This window comes from Gorilla gorilla, chromosome 19 (genome assembly GCF_029281585.2).
Source record: "Gorilla gorilla gorilla isolate KB3781 chromosome 19, NHGRI_mGorGor1-v2.1_pri, whole genome shotgun sequence".
In the NCBI taxonomy this organism is placed as follows: domain Eukaryota; kingdom Metazoa; phylum Chordata; class Mammalia; order Primates; family Hominidae; genus Gorilla; species Gorilla gorilla.
In genome coordinates, this window is record NC_073243.2 from 102,368,987 (window position 1) to 102,386,718 (window position 17,732).

Below are 17,732 nucleotides of genomic sequence, written 5' to 3' on the forward strand. Positions count from 1 at the left end.
GGACCATCGTCCTCCCCCATAGAGGCTGCCCCTAGGGGGTGAGAGATGAGGTCCTTCTTTATAGACCCTCCTTTTGCAGTCCCCAAAAACTGCCCCCCTGCTAAGCACACACACACACTGTGGCCAGCCTGGGCTGTGGGTTGGTCAGACTGGGGTCCAACCCAGCTAGACCTCTGAGTATGAGTTTTTATAAAATGGGATTAAAGGCGAGGGTGAGAGGGCAAGACAGAGGTGGAAGCACATCTGTGGCACAGCTGGATGCTGGTTTTTCTTCCTGCCTGCTCTTTCTCTCTGAGCCAGAAGATAGCTCAGGCTTTGTCTCCTCGGCAGACACTGACCAACTCCCTGCCTGCATCAGGGAAGCCTCTTCAGTCCTGAACAAGAGAGCCTATCCTAACTGCCCCGGGCCTCAGTTTTCCCTGCTGAGATAGAGATGCCATGGAATCTTCTTTCTCTGGGTCCCAAGGAGCCACTGGTTTCCTCCAAGAATGGAGTGTGTTGAGTCTTGAAAACCCCATGTTCCCAGATCTGCCACTAAGGGCTGGCAAGAGCTCTACTCGCAGACGTGCCGCTTGCCCTTGGGTTTCGCTCTCCATTTCTTCAGCTCATCTGGGAAATGGGCTTCTCTATCCCTTATTCCTCTACTTCCCAGCAGCTCTCATCCCCCATAAACTATTTACATCCACATGAAATAGGCCACCCTAGTAGGGCAAGCCTTCTATACATTTGGGTAAATTCATTTTTTGCAAACTTGACTTCTACCAGACTTCCTAAATGAGTCCTGACCCTTTCTCCTACCTTGAATATTTGAAAACACAAGTTACGTGGTGGTGGTCTGCCAACAGTGACTGTGTAAAAGACTATTTTGTCTAAAAGCACTTGGATTTCAGGTCGTGAAAACACTGTGTAAATGCAATGTCATATTGGAACTTTGTTCCCTTATTTTTAAAAATGTCTGTTATGAAACCAGTGAAAACTGTGCCAATATCAGATATATTGCATCTTCATTTGTGTATTGCAGGCAATATAGTTGTTATTTGTGGATAATGTAGATAAGTTTAATCTACATTATCTCTGTTGTGCAAGATTTTTTTTTTCTATAACTCAACTTTGAGACCCTATTCTATTGGGGTGGTAGAAATGTAGTCTAACAATTTGGGTTTTGCCAACCTTTCTAGGGTTCTATTTAATCTAGGGGGAGGAGCTTGATCTATCTAGGGGCTTGATCTATCTAGCACTTAGTTGTCCTTTCAGAGTCCAGACTCTTCTGTTGCATCTCTGTTCTTTGCTTTCCAGGCTTCACGTGTCTCCATTGTTCCCCATTTCTGTTTGGCTCATCTGTAGATCTGGCGACTGCCCTGCATTCATACCCAAGATGCATTCTACCCCTTCCTACTCATGCTCACTGGGCTTGGGCAACCCCATGAGGCTAAGTGCTTGGATGCTTGGAGTGTTTAGCTAGTCCTGTACCTCACTGGGGCCCTGGGAGCTCTGCAAGGCTGCCTTGGGCCCTCAAGCAAGAAGCCGACCACACAGACACTTCTACTCTGGCTCTTGCAGCTTTGTTACCATCTACCTGGGGTCAGGTCTTTGCTGCTCTCAAGGCTCCCACTGTCTTGCACTCCTGGTCAGCACCCCTGAAGCTTGGTGTGGGTTGGACACCAGTGCCACCCTTTGCTCAGAGGCCACCTATATCTTAGCTGCTATTATTTTCAATCTGATTTCTCTTCTCTCTCCAGTCTGGGGAATCTCTTTCTTTCCTGGGTGATAGGAGTTGACAGTCTTTTACTTGGGATCTAGACTTGTGAATCTCCAAAGCATTCTCACGGCTTTCAGCTGTAAGATTACCTGCCTGAGTTGATGAAGTCTACTCTTCTGGTTTCTCAAATAGAGAAGGATAAAATGTCCCAGCAAATATGGAAACATCATGTCAGTTAGCTCCGAAAAGTGTTATCTGAGACTAATTATTTTTATTTTCCATTAACTCTGTTTATTCAATGATCATTTTTAAATGTCTGCTTCCTGGTGGAAATGTACTAAGATCTGAGGAACAAAGATGACTATCACATAATACCTCATCTCTTTGAGGCCTAACAATTCAAGGATGGAATGAGGAAGAAATAAACTGTCTACAATATGAAAGGCTTGATCAAGTGTAAATGCAGGTGAGATCACACGCCATCCAAGCATGTGTTTTGTGGGTATGTTTGTGGCTCAGGAACTGCTGTGACTGGAATTTCAAATGACTACTTCTACTACTAATATGAAATGATGGGGTCATATTTCTCAAAGAGGTTGAGCAATACCATGTACAGATTCCATTTTAAACATTGATGATGGGCCCCTCTGTCACTCACAGTTTACATGAAAACTCCATCCGGAGGTAAACCAGTGTGAAAACAAGTCTTCTATGGAGAATGCATGGTGCTAATTAGCGCTTTCTTATCAAAAGGAAAATGGCTTGGTGAAGCTTTGCTGTTCAGCTTCTCTGTTGAGAAGTCCCAGTTTTAAATTTGGGAAATCCATGAGCCATCATCCTCAGTTGGTGCTAGTGTGTCCGGAATTGGTGGATTCTTGGTCTCACTGCCTTCAAGAATGAAGCCGCGGACCCTCGCGGTAACTATTACAGCTCTTAAGGTGGCGCGTCTGGAGTTTGTTCCTTCTGATGTTTGGATGTGTTCGGAGTTTCTTCCTTCTGGTGGGTTCGTGGTTTCGCTGGCTCAGGAGTGAAGCTACAGACCTTCACAGTGAGTGTTACAGCTCATAAAGGCAGTGTGGACCCAAAGAGTGAGCAGCAGCAAGATTTATTGCAAAGAGCGAAAGAACAAAGCTTCCACAGTGTGGAAGGGGACGCGAGCGGGTTGCCACTGCTGGCTCGGACAACCTGCTTTTATTCTCTTATCTGGCCCCACCCACATCCTGCTGATTGGTAGAGCCCAGTGGTCTGTTTTGACAGAGCGCTGATTGGTGCATTTACAATCCCTGAGCTAGACACAAAGGTTCTCCACCTCCCCACCAGATTAGCTAGATACAGAGTGTCAACACAAAGGTTCTCCAAGTCCCCACCAGAGTAGCTGGATACAGAGTGTCGATCGGTGCATTCACAAACCCTGAGGTAGACACAGAGTGCTGATTGGTGTGTTCACAAACCTTGAGCTAGACACAGAGTGCCAATTGGTGTATTTACAATCCCTGAGCTAGACATAAAGGTTCTCCAAGGCCCCACCAGAGTAGTTAGATACAGAGTGTCGATTGGTGCATTCACAAACCCTGAGCTAGACACAGGGTGCTGATTGGTGTGTTTACAAACCTTGAGCTAGATACAGAGTGCTGATTGGTGTATTTACAATCCCTGAGCTAGACATAAAGGTTCTCCAAGGCCCCACCAGAATAGCTAGATACAGAGTGTCGATTGGTGCATTCACAAACCCTGAGCTAGACACAGGGTGCTGATTGGTTTATTTATAATCCCTTAACTAGACATAAAGGTTCTCCACCTCCCCACCAGATGCAGGAGCCCAGCTGGCTTCACCCAGTGGATCCCGCACTGGAGCTGCCTGCCAGTCCCGCGCCCTGTGCCTGCACTCCTCAGCCCTTGGGTGGTCGATGGGACTGGGCGCCGTGGAGCAGGGGGCGGTGCTCGTCGGGGAGGCTCCGGCCGCACAGAAGCCCACGGGGGGTGGGCGGGGGAGGGGCGGTGCTCAGGCATGGCGGGCTGCAGGTGCCGAGCCCTGCCCCGTGGGGAGGCAGCTAAGGCCCGGCGAGAAATCGAGTGCAGCGCCAGTGGGCCGGCACTGCTGGGGGACCCATTACACCCTTCACAGCTGCTGGCCCGGGTGCTAAGCCCCTCATTGCCCAGGGCCAGCAGGGCCAGCCGGCTGCTCCAAGTGCGGGGCCTGCCAAGCCCATGCCCACCCGGAACTCCAGCTGGCCCACAAGCTCCGCGCGCAGCCCCGGTTCCCGCTGGCGCTTCTCCCTCCACACCTCCCTGCAAGCTGAGGAAGCCGGCTCCGGCCTTGGCCAGCCCAGAATGGGGCTTCCACAGTGCAGCGGTGGGCTGAAGGGCTCAAGTGCCGCCAAAGTGGGAGCCCAAGCAGAGGAGGCGCCCAGAGCGAGCAAGGGCTGTGAGGACTGCCCAGCACGCTGTCACCTCTCACTAGGATGCCATCACCTAGTTCACCCCCTTCTCTCAGGAGTCCGCCTCATCACCTGTACACTACGGATTTTAGGCAGCTCGGTGACTCAGGTGGCCCATGTGGCTGCTGGTTACCAAATCACAGAAGCACAGCACCAATGTGTTTCAAATGGGCTGCCCCACAAAATGCCTCCGGTATTTCCAGGGCTTAATACACACACTTGCATGGTTCTATAATGCTGAATTGACTGATTTAGTCATTGCTTCTGGAAGAATTACATTGCAACCAGGATTTTCTCCTAAATTGTAAAGTCATTTGAGAGAAGTGCCTCCATACCCACTTTCTGACTCTGCTCCCAGTGTCCAGCCAAGTGGCTAAACATGAATATGCCCTGAAGCCACACACCAGAGAAGACTTGCTCAAAGCTCTCCCAAGGAAAACTCATGTTTGTTGAAGAAATTAAGTCATTCCTGTGCTCCACCTGGCTCTGTGACATCAGAGATTTGTCAGTTATTACGGCAATCTGCACAGGAATAGGATACAATGTGTCTCAATGGTTTCCTGGAAAATGCTTCATCTTATTGGGAGATTTTCTTAAGGACAACATAAAGACTACATTTGCAGTCCATACATGGTGGGATAGGATATAAAATGGATTTTTGTCTTGGAAATAACAATTGGGAGAAAAGTTTATTTTAGCATGTTAAGTATGCTATTTATGTTCTATTTCATTGCAAAAGAACAGGGAAAATGACCTTAAAGGATATAATAATTCAACATAGTAAAAAAAAAAAAAAAATCTAAGAGAGGCATTTTTAAAGGGCCAAATAAAGATTAAAGGGTCTGAAGTTAAAATAGAGCCAGAAAAAAAGGTTGCCTTGCTGGCCATACAGCCTTGTATGTGGTGGAAGGTGGGCCACAAATATGGTTCTTGGCCTAATGTGGCCGATGGGAAGATGCAAATGAAATCAGCCACAGTTGCATTTCAATAAAGCATGCACTGGTCAGTTTCTCAGGAATTGAAGACTGTTCTTCCTGACACTGAAACATGAGCTATTCCTTAAGTCTTCACGAAGAAGCCCTTTTGCAAAGTGATCAATGCAATTCTTAACTACATCCCCACATCCCAACAGGAGAAAGACTGAGATGTGCTCCATCTTCCACAGGTCATAGGTCACAGGGTCATGCCAAAGGAACAACGAGGAAGAACAAAGAGCCCTCTGCCTTATTTCAGTGACATTAGGACCAATGTCCGAGCGCTACTCCTTTCTCCCTGGATCCAGTGCAAAGCTCCTCCCAGGACTAAGAGAGCAAAGAGCAGCTGGGAGCCTTGTGCCCGGCAGCACAACTGGTCATCATGCCAGCCAGGTGCATTCACCCCTGACGAGGGTCACTAGCATCACCAGGTGCACCAGAAAGCTGAGAGCCTGCAAGGGCATGGCCAGTGGGGCCAGCTGAGTTGCCAATGGCGGCTCATCCCTGCACCCAAGTGCCCTGGCACACCCCTGCCTCTCCTTGGCAGTGAGGGTGGGCATCTCCCCTCTTCCTGGCACTGCACACCTGGGAGTGATCCTAACGGAAGGAGCCCTGGGAAGGGGGAGTGTTGGTCAGATATTGTCCATGACTGGCCAGTCATGGGGAACACGTGTGGCAGGAGTTGAGGAGTTGAGAGGAGTTGGCCTCATCTCTTCAAATTTATTGTCTTCTTTTTATAAAAATGTGCTGTTGGGCCCATGCAACACAATGTGAAGACAGGTAATAAGCTTTTGCCCTGCAGTTCACAATTATCAGTGCACTCTCCCCTCGGGAAAAAGACTACAAGCCCACGATAATGAAGTGGTAGAATCTAGGCGCCTTAGCTATAGACCTTGGCTGCATTTTGACAGAGAACAGGCCCAGTCTTCATGGCAACAACAGAGAACCACCAAAACTCTTCCCAAGATTTAAGAAATTGAAAAATGTCAATCCATCTGCAAGCTGGATTAGCAAGCTGGAAACCCCGGGAACAGCAGATGGTGGCAAGCTCCCAAATGCCAATATGACCCTAGACTGAAATATTTCTGTGCTCGCTCTCCATCTCCATCCTGCTTTCACTCTGTCCATCTGCTTCAGAGGCAGGTTGCCCACTCAAGAATTAGGCACAATCTTTGAGGCAGGGGTTTTGTCATGCAGCAGAGGCTTCTTAGTGGTAAGCTCCTCTGTCTGGCCATTTCACAGCCTAAATGACCACTTCCATGTAAGCAGTAAGGGCAAAGCAGAGCCGATGGCAGCCGTCTAGGGCTTCATCTGGAATGATGGTGCCAGGCATATTCCAAGCCCAATTATTCAGCCTTGGCAACAGTATGGGTTGTGAATATGCTTGCTCAAGTGCTTTGAACATTCTAAATACCAGGAGGTATTTTTCTGTAGTAAGCTGAGATGACTGTGTGAAGGATCAGAAATTGCAGAAAATAGCTCAGGCAATGGAAAGGAGGAAGATAACATAGCTACTGAATACAAGTAAAAAGAATATGGAGATCTAAACTTTTGCTCTGCAAGTTTGAGACTGACCCACAATGCTGAAGCTTAGCATTTCACTTTCTAAGAATAATACTCCACAACAACCCCTGCTCCAAAGGACATGGAAAGAGAACATTTTGTCTCCAAAGAGATCCATTGGATTTCTCCAGAAACCAGCAAATTTAACCTTTCCATTTTACGTAGATTAAATCTAAACTTCCAGATAGTGTTAGTACAATGTAGATTTATCAGTTATCTATTGGTATGTAAAAAATTACCCTTAACTTAGTAGCTTAAAATGACAGCATTTATTATTTCACTGTGTCTATGGGTCAGGAATCTGGGCACAGTTAAGTTGGGTGCAGAGGCTCTGAGTCTTTCATGAGGTTGCAGTCAGAGACATGGTGGCCTCAAGGGTCCCCTGGGGAGGGGTCCTCTTGGCAGCAGTTCCTCCTGGGCTGTTGGATTGAGGGCCTCAGGTCCTTACCAGCTGTTGGCCAGAGACCATCATCATCATCAGTTCCTTTACCCTTAGGTTTACAAAATGGCAGCTTGCTCCATCAGAGTGAGCAAGTAAGAAGAGAGAGAGAGATTAATAAGGAAGAGTCTTTTAAAACATCTTCTCAGAAGTAGCAAGTTAAGTTACTGGTCTGGCCACCTATAAGGAGGTAGGGTTTCTTGGGAACTATGTTAGAAGCTGCCTGGAACAGAAGTTAGTCAATATTTTACTGTTGACTATTACTATTGCTTAGTAGGTTTTATTTTGGATAAGTTGAAGGTAGTATAGTAGAAAAAGTAGATATTTTTGGAAAATACGTGAAATTTTATTGAAATGAAATATTGAGCCTATTTCATAAATAATACTCAAATAATATCATATTTGCTTTTCCTTTAATTTCCTATTTTCCAGTTACCCAAAGTAAGAGAAATCCTCTAAACAGTTAAACTGTCAATTAATTTGCAATATTCAATATCACTTGCAGTTGTCAACTAAAAATGTCCAAAAATATATTTGTCACAATCCAGTAACACATTTGTAGGAGGTGAGCTAGGAAGAGAAGAAAGTCCAGCAATGCTGCAAATGATGATGATGATGACAACACCTTTAAAAAGTTCTATTCATTCAGCGCCTACTGTGGGTTAGTCAGGACACCAGGGACTTTCACACAGGCTTTTGTTTCACTCTTATATAATGCTGTGACTTAGGATTGGCCATACTTCCCAGATGAAGAGTTGACCCTTGGGAGAGTTAAGATCAAAGCTGGCTAGCAGCACCGGGGAACACCCACCTGACTCCAGATCCTGTAGCTTGAAGTGTCATGCTCCATGTTTCTGGTTTCAGAATGTACTTTCATATACCACTTTCTTCTGGACCATTTTAAAGGGATCAAATGCATGTAAAAATGTAAGCAGCCTTCATGTCACACATAGTAACTTCACAAGAACCCTCAAAGATAGACTATGGAGAGCCCCTTTGCCCTTTGCTGGCATGTGCTTTGCTCCTAGCCTGTCAGAGAATTTTTGCCAAAAAAAAGGCTTGATCAGCTATCTATTTATGTAGGTAAGCAGGTTGCACATGGGCAAGGGAAACCTCGTGTCTCGCAGTTCTTAGCTACTGCCCTGCAGCAGCCCTAGTGGAACAGCACATCATGTTCTAGATTTTCCAGCATTGCAGCAGCTGCTGCATCTGTCTAATGGAATGTGACAAGAGAAATGGGCACAGCAGCCCTCCAAGTGCAGGATGGCACTCCTGGGGCTCCCTGGAAAATGCTAGGGTGGAAAGAAAATCTGGAAACCTTCGAGATGCAGAGGTTTTAAAATTCCTCCCTGAGTGAATCTTCAAGGTAGACTGCTTCTCTCTGCTCCTTCCCTCTCATCTGTCCTTGTTGATGCCCCACCTTGAGGAACTCTGCTCTCCGTAGCTCATCCTTTCCTGCCAGGGCAGGTTGAAACAGTTTCCAAGTCAGTTCATACATTCCTACTGCAGACAGGTGCAGTTCCCCACCCTTTCCTGCAGTCACTCTCTTTCTCGTCAGACTCTTAATCCTTCCAGCCTGAGATGGAGCAGACTTCGCTTCCCCTTGGCGTTAGGCTTGACTGTGTGATTTTCTTTGGCCTAAGGAATGTGGGTTGAAATGACAGTGGGTCAGTTCTGGCCTTAGGCCTTCAGAGGTACATTCCACATTTCCGTTTGCTCTCTTGCTTCCTGCCATTGCCATGAGAAGACGTCCCAACTTGCCCACCATTCCACAGAGGGTGAGAAACTCACTGAGCAGATGTGAGCCCACCCTGCGGCTTAAAGCCATGCCCAGGAAAGCCCAGCCCAGACTAGCCAAACTCTACAACCCGCAGATCCACGAAAGTAAGTGCTTTTTGTTGAATGCTACAGAGATTTTTGTGGTTGTTTGGCATACAGCAAGAGCTAAATAATATACTAATCAATTTTTAATAATCAACTATTTAACTGCCTCTCCAGTTTGGGGTATTTGGAGCCATAAAAATGGAAGAATATTCTTAGGGAAATGTTGAGTAAGATGAGATCTAAATAAGGAATCTTAGGAAACTCACATTTAAAAGGTGAGCAGAGGAGGAAAAAGAAAGAAAGGAAAGCCAAAGAGGAGTAGTCATGAAGGCAAGAAAAGAAAATAGCATAGAGGGGTAGTTTTTTTGTTTTTGTTTTTTTTTTTCTTTTGAGACGGAGTCTTCGCTCTGTCGCCCAGGCTGGAGTGCAGTGGCGCGATGTCGGCTCACTGCAAGCTCCGCCTCCCGGGTTCACGCCATTCTCCTGCCTCAGCCTCCTGAGTAGCTGGGACTACAGGCGCCCGCCACCACGCCCGGCTAATTTTTTTTTTTGTATTTTTAGTAGAGACGGGGTTTCACCGTGGTCTCGATTTCCTGACCTCGTGATCCGCCCACCTCGGCCTCCCAAAGTGCTGGGATTACAGGCGTGAGCCACTGCGCCCGGCCAGAAGTGTAGCTTTTTAAGCAGCAGCAGGAAGCCACAAGAGTCCAATGCTGCCACTGACCCAAGCAAGGTGAATAATTTAAAAAGTCCTGTTGGATGTCCCATTTAGGGAAGCACTGGGGCCTTTTGCCAGAATAGTTTTCGGTGGAAGAGTGGAGACCCAGGCTTGGTAACAGTGAATTGCAGGGTAGACAAAAGCGAGGAAGTGGGGAGAGTGAAGAGTGAAACAAGTATTGCTTCTAGGTTTTTTATTAAAACTAATTTTACATCTCCGAAGGTTGCAAAACCAAAAATAGTACAAAGAGCATCCTTACAGTCTTTACCCAGAATCACTTGTTTTTAACCCATTTGATTTATCATTTATGTTCTCTCAATCTCTCTCTCTTTCTCTGTGTACACACACACACATACACAATTTTTTTGGAATCATTTGCAGATAAGTTATGTGTATCATGGTCCTTCCTACTAAATACTTCAGTGTGTATTTCCTGAAAGTAGAAAAATATCTTTTATTAATATAACCACATACACTAATGATGTTACACTATTGATTTACACACACATTGATGCAATACCTTTAACTAATCCACTGCCCATATTCTAATTTTGTCAGTTAACATAATAATTAATATCCTTTGTAACACTTTCTCTCCAGTACAGGGTTCAGTTCAGAATTGGGCATGGCATTTAGTTGTCATGACTCTTTAGCCTACTTTAATCTAGAACAATTCCATAATTTTTCTTTGCCTTTTAAGACATTGATTTTTTTTTGAATACAGTAGCCCCTTCACTTTTTACACAGAATGCTCCCTATTTTATGCTTGACTGAAGCTTCCCTGTGATTGGGTTGAGGTGTGTTATCGGCCAGCCCGCTGCATAGAAGATACTGTGTCCTCTGTCATCCCTTCTGGAAGCACATACTATGTCCTTCACATGGGTGGTGTCATTTTGACCACCTGGTAAAAAATGCTGCCTCCTTTTCCACTAACTGCCTGATTTGTTTTGTTTTGTTTTGTTTTGTAGAGATGAGGGTGTCTGTGTTGCTCAGGCTGGTCTTAAACTCCTGGCCTCAAGCAGTCTTCCTGTCTTTGCCTCCCAAAGTGTTGGGATTACAGGTGTGAGCCACTGCACCCAGCCTCTTGGTGCACTTTTATTATAAACAAAATTGAGCATCTTTTCATATGGTTCTAGGCCATGTATCTATTTCTTTTAATGAATAGTTTTTCATGTGTTTGCCCATTTTTCTGTAGGACTTTTGGTTTTTGATCCTTGATTTTGCAAAGTGCCTTGTACATTAGTGACATTAATTCTTCTATTTGCAATGTATGTTGCAAATTTTTCTTCCATTTTGTCATTTAAAAATTTACTTATGGTGGCTGGGTGCAGTGGCTCATGCCTGTAATCCCAACACTTTGGGAGGCCAAGGTGGGCAGATCACAAGGTCAGGAGATCAAGACGATCCTGGCCAACATGGTGAAACACTGTCTCTACTAAAAATACAAAAAAAAAAAAAAAATTGCTGGGCATGGTGGCGTGTGCCTGTGGTCCCAGCTACTCAGGAAGCTTAGGCAGGAGAATTGCTTGAAGCCGGGAGGCAGAGGTTGCAGTGAGCCGAGATCACGCCACTGCACTCCAGCGTGGCAACAGAGCGAGACTCCATCTAAAATAAAAAATAAAATAAAAAGAAATTTACTAATGGTGTAGTTATTCCATACAACCTTTTTTAAAATTTTAATTTATGCAAATAAACATATTAGTATTTTATTGCATTTAAATTTTAAGTCAGACCTAGCCTTTTACTATATACATAGGTTATAGAAGAATTTATTTTTTTCTAGTATATGTACTTTTATTTTTACATTTACATTTCTGATTCATTCAGAGTTCAATCTTATGTAGGGTTTGACGAATGGATCTACTTTTATGTTTTTCCAAATGGAAATTCCTTTTTTTCATCTTTTCCTTGACATTTTATTGTTTCTTTGATGTCAGTCTATTCATGTGCCAGTGCCACTCTGTTTTAATTGTGGGAAGTCTATATTATGTTTTAACATCTGGTAGGGGTATTATCCCCTTCTCACCCCCACCAAGTTATTCCTTTTTAATGTTTTCCTAGATATTCTTGTGTGTTGTTTTCTAATGTGTCTGTCTCCATTAAAAAGCTCCTTAGAATTTTTGTTGGTCTTGCACTACATTTATAAATTAGGGAGAACTGACATCTTGATAACACCGAGACCTCCAAATCAAGAGCAAGGGGTCTCTCCACTTATTCTAGTTTACTGTTGTGTTTCTGCAGGCTCCTTATTCCCCCTTCTTAAGTCCTTCTTTCCCATCTCTGTCTCATCTCCAAGGAACATCAGATCTTTTCTTTAGATCTGATTATCCCCCACAAGTAGTACGTTCTGAGGCCACCCCTTCTGGCCCCACCCACCCTCCAGTGCCTTCCTATGCATCTCCAAGTCCTGACTGGTATTGGGTTGTTTTGCATTGTCTATTTCATTTCCTCTTTCTAGGGTGAGTTTGTGCTTCCTCGCGGCCCTCTGCTCCCTCTGTTTATTTTCTTAGCTCTTTTCTGCTTCCCTCTCTGCTCTCTGCATCCACAGGCTCTTAGCAGCTATGAGTAGGTGGTGAGAGCTCTGTTGGAATTTGTTACTTTCAGGCAATTTGAAGGTTGCAGTGTTCTCTGTTGTCTGGTCATGCTGAAGGCATGAGTCCTGTGTGGTTTTATCTGTCTTCCTTATCGATTGTATGGCTGGTTTGGTAGGCAGGCTGAGATTCAGAATTAGCCCACCCTTGTCTTCTAAACCCTGGGGACCATATTTTCACAAGCTTGACTTCTAGGTAAATCCAGAGCTGGATTTCAAGTCAAAAGTTGTCATTTTTTCCCCTTCAGAGAAAGACTTATGTGTGATCATAGATTACAGTACAAAGAGAAGGTACAAATTCAGCTTATGAGGAATTCTGTACCCCTAGAGAAAAGGGCTTGTTTGGAGAAATTTTGAGAGCAGAAATGGGGGAGCTCATTAGTCTAGGTTTGGGTGATTATGAGAAAAAGAGGTTTGGAAGTAACTGTAAGCATATATATATATATGCATATATATTTTATATATGTATTTTTTACAGACTTGGTAGAATCTGGATTGGCTGAAATTGATTGTTGTCTCTGGGTTTTGTCCCACTATATTGTTGTAGGACTTTCTCCTTACTTAGCTAAAAACAGGGTCCTTGTCACACAACCATGAAAAATTAGGCTCAGAGACACTTTGAAGGGTGAGAAAAGCAGGGTTTATTGGGTGAAAAGGGAAAAAAGGGAAACAGGGACTCTCAGCAAAACCAGAGTCCTGCTAGCTGGTTTCCTGCCTCACACATTGAATCCCAGTTTCCCCACCCCAGAACAGGAGAGGCCAGGCTCCTCCCTGCTACAAAATGGCACAAACTTCCCGAGGCCCCTCCCCAGCGCACATTCCTCCCAGTGACCAGGCTGGTTGAAGTTTCTCCAGGGACCTCTTTACACTTGCCTGTCTCAATACTACAATAATTTGGGTACCTAAGTCACACTGTATTGAAGCCAATGTGATAGCCACAAACAGATGGAGCAGAGGAGCTGCAGAGTCCTCTCTCCACCTTCCACGCCTTGGTAATTGGCAATAAAAGAGTATGTGTCACTCCATTTGGAGGCTCCGAAATAACATAATCGTATGTAGCTGGTTTTTTGTGGCCTCTGAAGGCTGAAGTATATAAACAGGAAATGGCTTTACTTTTCTCCCACTTATATTTCAATCTTGCTCTGTTGGCTTTCCCTTCCCTGCTCACTGAAGGCATCTCAGGGAGATTCGTTCATAGCCTTCTTGATGCTCTGGCTCAGTTTGTAAGAGGAGATTCACTGTCAGGTATTAACAATCTAGGTAGAGGGAAAGCTTCAGTCTCCCATCCAGTTCAAAGCTCTTCTGTTCCCTGGCTTGGGGCCTCCTTCCTTCTCCTCACCTCTCCAGGGCAGGGGTTGGGGGAAAATAGACTGGAAGAAAGAGGACAAGTCTCCTGTACATGAGGCTGTTGAAACCCACCTGTCCTGTCCCCTATGCATGTGGCTGGTCCCCAAAGCTGGCACTCCCTTGGGAGCACCTTTGTGGTTGCCTAGTGGCCCCGCAGAAGCCTCTGCAAATCAATCAATAATCTGTATGGAGGGCCTTTTGCAGTTCTCCTCTGTTTTTGCTTCCAATGGCCTCATACCCACAGCCTCCTGGTGCTGGGAGCCCTCAATCCAGCAGGCTGCCCAATTGGGTGGGTGCTTTCAAACTGTGAGGTTCGACCACCTGCTGTAGCATCCCCAAGTGCATCCTCAGTCCCTGGCTTTTATGGTGCACTGCTCCTGCCAGCTTCCCATCTTCAGAATTATTCAGAATAGGAGAGGCAGCAGTCTCTGCTTCCATATGCCCCAAATTCCTAGACACACATACACGTTTAGTTCTTTCAGGAGCTCCCTTTACACTTTGTTCAGTCTGTAGTGCACTGGCTGTGCTGGGGAGCAAGGTGCCAATCTCTCCCTCTTGAAGTGTGTGTAGTTTCTTTTGACATATCTTCCTGGAGTCCCCTTTCCTTAGCTTGAAAGAGTGGGCGAGCACCCTAGTTCCCTCTCTCATGATGGAGGGAGAATCCACATCAATTCCCCATTGGCTGACAAATTGGCACATTCTGTTTAATGAGCTTTATTTACATATGTGTAGGTGTGTATATAGATACTGTATGTACATATGCACACATAATATAGGTGTATATACATGCAAGTTGCATGTTGCACACATATTGCATGTATCATGCTAGACGCAGAGTTCGGTTTCTAGATTGGCTCTTCGATCTTTCAGAAGTGCTGGGAAATGTGTTCAGCACTTTCTTTGGAACATGAAAGGCTTTTCTTCCATTCTCAGTTTAAAGCTTCAGCCAGAATCCTGAACCAGCAGGAATAGTGTCAGCCATATTCTATTACAAACACTTTCTTTTGTTTTTTATCATCTCTTATGTGCCAATCCCTATTCCAGACAGTTTATTGTTTCTGATTTTCATATTGATCCTCCAAAGAGAATTTTATGGACCTCCTTTATAGAGCAGAGTACTGCAGGTCAGAGAGGCAAAACATCTTGCCCAAGGACACACATCTGGTGAGGCCAGCCCTGGATATGGTGTAGCACTGGCTGATGACAAAGCCTGTGTTCTGTGCTTCATCACAGCATCAGATGGTTAGATAACAACATCAGATGCATCTGTTAAACTAAAACAGACTTGGTTCTCCCAAAAGTACTGATTACAAAGTTCAGCTGGGACATTGTGTTTGTTATCATGAACGCTGATGTGGATAACACTATATTCCCTGGAAATGATGGAGATATTATCTACATCCAATTTACAGATGCAATACCAAGTAAAGACTGCAAATGACTGTGCCACAGGGAGGAAAAGCAGTCAACCTGTCTTTAGGGACCTGTTCAAATTTCTGGTGTCTCAGTGGATGTTGGTTTCTGACATAAAGCCATTTGTGCACATGAGGAAGATATTGTAGGAGGCGTTTGGTGAGTGCTGCAGGCAAGGCTTTCTGCTAGGTGAGAAAATGTGTTCCAGTGTGTAGGACTGTCATCCAATGGCGAAACTAGCCACTGCCATTACTTTTATATAATGACATGAAGATATTACTCTATTGGCATTACATAAAATAATTTTAAATAAACAATATGCTTATAATAGAGGTACAAAAGGAATTCTCCTTGCTGAGTTTTTTAATTGTTCTACTTTGTAGCTGTGAGCCAGTGTTTGGTCTTTAGCTGAAACAGACATTTAGCCATAAACCACCAACCAGAAGGATCGTAAGTGATCAATTTCTCCTGTTATTTTAACTCCCTTGTCTCTCCTAACTGCACCACGTGCATTTTTCCTCACTGACCTTCCAACACATTCCCAGCTTTCATGAGCTTTGTACTTCAGTTATTAAACTACAAAAGAAATGGAGCCAAAAGACTGAAATATATTTCTCAGAAATACAGCTGTGCTAGCAACAGGCACCGCATGTGAAGTATGTCTCTTATCCCACTTCTCCTCATCACATTTCAGCAAATAAATCCGACTCTCTGTGGAACAATTTTGGTGTTAGCACAAAGTAATTCAAAGCAGTGGGGGGTGGGAGGCGCATAATTATGACCAGCAGAAGACACATTTGCAAAAGCTGTGCCTGAAATGATTTAGTTAGGAAAAAGCTTTGCCAGAAGCCCAGAAAATCCTTCTGTTTCCCCCTAAATTACAAAGAATTTATTCTATTCTATGGTGATTTACATGGTAATTCTGTAAAACTACTTTTGTCTAAGATTATTATGTTTGTCCTCCTCAGTAATAACACGTTGGGATTCATCCGTTTATTTATTCATTCATTTGACAGAATAAGACACAGTTCCTCTTCTGGTGGGCCACATAAAGGAAGTTGTCATGTTCCAACTTAATGTGTGGGTTGAGAGGGATCTGCACAAACGAGCGTCATCGGGGAGAAAAATATATCCCAGTCTGCGTGGTCACGGGGAGCTTCCTTGGCAAGGTGACAGTTGGACTGAGTTAAAGGAGAATGCATTGCTGGGGGGATGGGAGGGCAAGATGTCCTGGTGGAAGGGGGTGGCATGACCAGGGCCAAGTGCGTGACCAAGGACATGGAGGATAGAAACTGGTGGTGTGAGGAAGGTGGGAGGGTGGGTATATTAGTTAGGGTTCTCCAAAGATACAGAAAGATCTGTCTTTCCCACTTGTTCTGTATCTTTGTTCTATATCTTTGGAGAACCCTAACTAATATACCCACCCTCCCACATTCCTTTCATACATACACACACCCATCTGTATGTGTGTAATAAATGGAGGAAGGAGAGAGAGAGACAGCGCACGTGCTAGACACATTTATTTACTTTAAAGAATTGACTCCCATGATGTGCATGCTGAACAAAATCTGTTGGACAAGCCAGAAGGCTGGAAATTCAGGTATCAGTTGGTGTTGTAGTCTGGAGTCTGAATTCCACATGGCAGGCCAGGCAAGCTGGGAACTCAGGCAGGCTTTCTGTATTGCAGTTTTGAGGCTGAATTCCTTCGTCTATAGAAGCCTCAATCTTCGCTCTTAAGACTGTCAACTGATTAGATGAGTCCCACCTACAAGATGGAAGATAATTTGCTTTAGTAAATTCCACCAATTTAAATGTTAATCACATCTAAAAATTACCTTCACAGCAACATCTAGACTGGTGTTTGACCAAACTACTGGGCACCGTACCCCAGCCAAGTCAGCATATAATGTTAACCATCACAGTGGGAGACATGTCAAAAAGTGGTAAGACAGCAAGAATTGGTGGTCTGGGCTGGATTCCAGAGAACCCGGACTGTGCTTATGAAGCACCACTGCCCTGTAGACCTGGGATAATAAACACTGATGCCTAAAGGGACCAGGCAGGTAAGATAAATGAGTGAACTGAGACCTGCTTATAGTTCTTAGACACTTTGTTTACATGTTAAAAGATGAAAACATTCTCTAACAAAGAGAGATGTTCCCCCAGTTTCTATTCCCTCCCTCCCTCCCTCCCTCCCTCCCTCCCTCCCTCCCTTCCTTCCTTCCTTCCTTCCTTCCTTCCTTCCTTCCTTCCTTCCGTCCTTCCTTCTTTCTCTCTTTCTCTCTTTTGTAGTGGTAAAAAAAAACGTTGAACATAAGGCTGGGCGCAGTGGCTCATGCCTGTAATCCCAGCACTTCAGGAGGCCGAGTGGGTGCATTGCCTGAGGTCAGGAGTTCGAGACCAGCCTGGCCAACATGACGAAACCCCAACTCTACTAAAAATACAAAAAATTAGCCAGGTGTGGTAGCAGGTGCCTGCAATCCCAGCTACTCAGGAGGCTGAGGTGGGAGAATCTCTAAAACCTGGGAGGTAGAGGTTGCAGTGAGATTGTACCACTGCACTCCAGCCTGGGCCACAGAGTGAGACTCCATTTCAGAAAATAAATAAATAAATAAATACAACATGAAGTCTGTTCTCTTATCAAATTCTGAAATATACAATATAGTATTGTAAACTATAAGCACACTGTTGTGCAGCAGATCTCTGGAACTTTTTCTCTTGCATGAC

The 17,732-nt window shown here is 44.8% G+C and overlaps 1 protein-coding gene across 11 annotated transcripts in view; it reads left to right on the forward strand.

Annotated features, from left to right (window-relative positions):
* TAS2R1 (taste 2 receptor member 1) overlaps positions 1–17,732 on the forward strand; it is a 286,550-nt gene that overhangs the window by 180,999 nt on the left and 87,819 nt on the right. For 7 of the 11 annotated variants that reach the window (XR_010131808.1, XR_010131809.1, XR_010131810.1 and 4 more), the window contains 2 exons: positions 16,022–16,174; positions 16,849–17,068. The exons of 2 other annotated variants lie outside the window; for them this stretch is intronic. The gene's annotated coding sequence lies outside the window, so the exon portion shown is untranslated. Of the gene's footprint in view, positions 1–15,004; positions 15,165–15,387; positions 15,456–16,021; positions 16,175–16,848; positions 17,069–17,732 lie in introns of those variants that run through there. 2 more of the 11 variants (XM_063700843.1, XM_055367632.2) reach the window with 2 other exon arrangements.